Raw genomic sequence first — 4,596 nt, 5'->3', positions numbered from 1 at the left:
TTTCTTTCTTTCTTTCTTTCTTTCTTTCTTTCTTTCTTTCTTTCTTTTTTTTTTTTGGTGAGACAGTTGGGGTTAAGTGACTTGCCCAGGGTCACACAGCTAGTAAGTGTCAAGTGTCTGAGGTCAGATTTGAACTCAGGTCTTCCCGAGTACAAGGTGGGAGCTCTATCCACTGCACCACCTAGCTGCCCCCCCCTTTTTTTGTATACAAGCTGAAGTTACTTGTATTTACCAAATACTTATCATCAGCACTGAAATAGGAGATGAAGAGTGCTCCCTCAAAAAGCAGGCAAGCAACAATTTATTAAGCACTTACTATGTGCCAAGCAGTGGAAATACAAATTCAAATACAAAGCAAAAGAGAAAGAAATTCCCTGCCCTCAAGGGAGCCAGGTGGCACAGTAGATAGAGAACTGTGCCTAGAGTCAAGAAGACCTGAGTTTAAATACAATCTCAGACACTTACTAGCTGTATAACCCTGGGTAAATCACCTAATCACTGTTTGCCTCAGTTTCCTCATGTGTAAAATGGAGATGATAATGGCATTTATCTTCTAGGGTTGTTGTAAGGATTGAATGAGATAATATTTAAAAAGCACTTAGCACCATGGCTAGCACATAGGGGACACTATATTAGTGATGATGATGATGATGATGATGACATTCTAAAGGTGGAAAGACAATACATAAAAAGGAAGCGAAATGGGAGGAGGAGTAGGTAAGGTGCCGTCATGTGGTCATAGTGGTCAAGTCCAGAGAGTCAGAAAGGTACTCAGGAGGGACTGAAGATGTGGCTGGCCTGGACCCATGTCCAAAATGGAGGTGGCAGGAGGAACTCATCAGTGCGAGAAGGGGACCTGGATGTTCTAGGGTGAGAAGGCCTCAAGCACTAAGGGAAGAAGGGTTAAGGGTTAGTATGCTAGGGTTAAGAAGGCAGCTGAGCCATAGTGCTGAAAGTCCAGAGAATCAGGTAAAACAAGATCCACTCCTCTGTGTACTTCTCCAAGGAGAGTTTGTGAACTGTCCTTCCAGTTCTCTGCAACAGAAGCCATCTGGTTTCATATAGCAAGAATGTCAATATTTATATGGCTCATTTCCTCCAGTTGTATAATTCCTGATCAGTCACTCAATAAGCACCTTACTATTTACAGTATCAACAGTGAAATTAATGTCTTTGCACCTTCTACCTGCTTTGTTGCTACTTTGTCACCATCACTGAAGAGCTTATATTCTGCTTTCACGATATTGGTGAATTCAGGGTCATCTCCATTCCACCGTGACATATCCAAGTAGAATTTTGTGGAAAGACTGTACATGTTTGGCAGAGTGTTTGCTTTTCATCCACTCTTTATGTTCCTCCATTTTGACTACTGTTAACCCAGAATCTCAGTGATTAATTCATGCTTTATCCCTTCTCTTCCTATATTGCATTCTAATTTCAATACTGTTTCCATACCAGGGAGTTAATTAATAATTTTCAAAATTTTGACATTTCAAATCTTTTTCAAAATTAAATAATGATTATTGCTTAATGGGGTATCTCCACATCATTTGTCTATTAACAAATTCAAACTAACCACAAAGCACAATTGAATATTTGCTTGAAGGGCTTTGGAATGATCTAGCTAGGACATTCTTTGTACTTACACTGTTTAGTGGGATGGAAGGGTAAGAGGATGGGGAAGCATGCTGGGAAAATGACAAGTAACCTCCCCACTACTACCCAATCTAGCTCTCAGGACACTCTGCCAAGGAGACTGGCACCATGAGATTTTGCCCAGCTTGCATTGAGAAGTTAGTACAACCATCCAAATCTTTGTTTGTTGATTTTCTATTTATTTAGATGGCAGAATTCAAGAATGTAAAATAAATCACTAATTAAACTTATGCAGGAAAATAATGCAGCAAAACCCCCAACAACCTCTTTTTAATTCTAGTTATACAACAGCAATCTTTTGATTTAGGAAACAGTGTGCAAGCATTTTTTTTTTTGGGTGGGGGAGAGGATAGTCAAGGAAATGTATTGAGTGGAAGTGTATAGATGGCCCAAAGCTAAGGAAGTTTTCTTAGGTGGTTGTGCCAATACAGTATAAGATATCTGTCTACTTTGATTATATCATGTCTAGGCATTGTGTTCACTTCTGGGCATCACATTTTGGGAATACTATTGATAAGCTGGAAAATGTCTGGAGAAAGGCAAATAGAATAGCAAATAGATTTGAGTTTCTGTCATATGAGGGTTGGTGAAGGAACACTGCAAGTTTAGCAAGAAGACTTAGTGGGGACATGATAGCCATATTCAATTATTTGACATTGTCTGTTGAGGGAGGGATTAACTTTGTTTTTCTTGGCTCCAGAGGGACAAACTAAGAGTAAATAGATGATAAAAGTGAAAATAGGTCTCAACCTTTAGAGATAACCAGAAAACAAAATAGGCTTCTTGGGACTGTAGTAGGTTCTCCCTGATTGGAGGTCTTCAAGAAAAGGTTGGATGATCAATAAGTTAGTGACATTATTGAGGTACAAATTGGACTAGGTGGTCTCTGAGGTAACTTCCAATTATGAAATTCTGAAAATCAGAATTGATTTTCATCAACATCTTGGGCTGATCAACTATTAAAATAGTGTCAATCTATGAGATTCCTAGGACCTTCACATCTTTGTTCCTACTTGCAATCTCCTATCTGAATATTTCCCCACCTGAACCCTCCCCTTTAAGAAGACTGGTCTACTCTTGAACATGCCTTGTATTTTCCCCATCTGTGCACAAACCATTTAGGTTAATTTAAGGTCGTGAACTTAGAATTGGAGAAGGCCAAATTCTTCATTTGAAAAGTGAGTAAACTTAGCCCAGATAGTAAATTGACATACACAAGGTCACACAAGTAATAAATGGAAAAAGCCACAATTTAGACCCATTGTTGAAAGTGTTATCAAAAATACAAAAAAAGTGCCATCTGTTCAAAGATTTTCATAGCAGTATTATAGGTAATAATAATAATTGAAAACAACACAATTGTTCTACATTAAGGGAATGATTCAATAAATTTTAATATATTATTTTAATGACATACTATAATGAGATAAAGACTAATGAGGACATAAAAAAACTTAGAAAGATCTTTATGATATTACCCAGCTTCCAGCCCAACTTAAGGCATTTATCACACTGTTAGGTATGTGGGATAGGGAAATTGATAGGGAAAATGCTGAGGGTAAAGAGATGAAGCTTAAGGAACTTACAGGATTTACTGAGGTGATTTTAGACACTTCTGAGATGAACTGTAGAAGAGAGTGCCCAGCTCCTTTGGCCTTCCCAGGGCATTCTTGTACTTTCTTCACAGCCGTCATGCTGGTACAAGCATGGTGCTCCTTGGCTCTCCTCTCTGCAGAGGAAGGTCATGTGATCATATCTAGTCATGTTAGCTGCAAGCCCCATCTATAATTTCAGACATTCACATGACCAGAGCTTACACATGTATATGTTGCAAAATGATGCAAAGTAGAATTAGAAAAATGGAAGATTTCCCCTCCCCTATCATAATTACAAGAGGAAAAGTAAAAGAGAATGAATGGACTAAGAATTCTCTTGGAGCCTTACAAAGAGGAACTGAAATAGTTTTTTTATACTTTATACATTCAAATTTATTTATTTAAGTATTAAAAGTCACTAAGCAAATTGAGTTGCTTGTATCAATGTTATAAGTTGTTATTAACTACATATCTATCCATGCATAATAATCCAATTGCACTGCCCCTTTAGTCATTCTATTCCTTTTGAACAAGCGACAACCTTTAAAGGCCTGAATCAAGGCTTGAGTGCCATTCCATTGTCTCAACAATTTCTTTGAAGTCAAATTTGCCTACTTGTGTTAGGCTCTATAGGTCTTATTTATTGCTCATACTTTGTGTATTTAGACATAGGTACCCAAGGTCATTAAAAAAAATGGACATCTGTTTTCTTCTACTAGAAGTAATGGAGAGAGCCATAGGACTGGAATCAAGAAGAACTGAGTTTAAATTCAGACTCAGACACTAGCTATGTGATCGGAAGTCACTTAACCTCTGTTTGCCTCAGTTTCTTCATTTGTAAAATGAGGATAATAATAGCACCTACCTTGTTGTTGTGAGGAACAAATGAGATAATATTTGTAAAATGCTTAGTAAACTTTAAAACACTATATAAATGCAAGTTATTATTATTGTTATTACTATATTGTGCCTTCTATTCTCAGATTTGGCAGGTATGTATGGGCAGATTTCTCATTCCTTTTCCCTTTTCAATTTTGAGTCATCTTGATCAGGTGACTCAAAGATCAGTGGAAAGAAGCATATTGTGCATGAGTGGAACACAGTATACTACCAATTATGCCTTGTCCCTAAGATGTGGCATAAAAGATGTTATCAAGGAGAGAGAACCTATACTGTCTGAAAGCAGACTGAAGAATGCTATTTTTCACTGTCTTCCTTCCTTCCTTCTTTCCTTCCTTCTTTCCTTCCTTCCTTCCTTCCTTGTCTTCCTTCCTTCCTTTTCTTCCTTCCTTCCTTTTCTTCCTTCCTTCCTTCCTTCCTTCCTTCCTTCCTTCCTTCCTTCCTT

This window comes from Vombatus ursinus, unplaced genomic scaffold, assembly GCF_900497805.2.
Source record: "Vombatus ursinus unplaced genomic scaffold, bare-nosed wombat genome assembly UNPS02014832.1, whole genome shotgun sequence".
NCBI lineage: Eukaryota > Metazoa > Chordata > Mammalia > Diprotodontia > Vombatidae > Vombatus > Vombatus ursinus.
Note: the sequence above shows the minus strand (reverse complement) of the source record.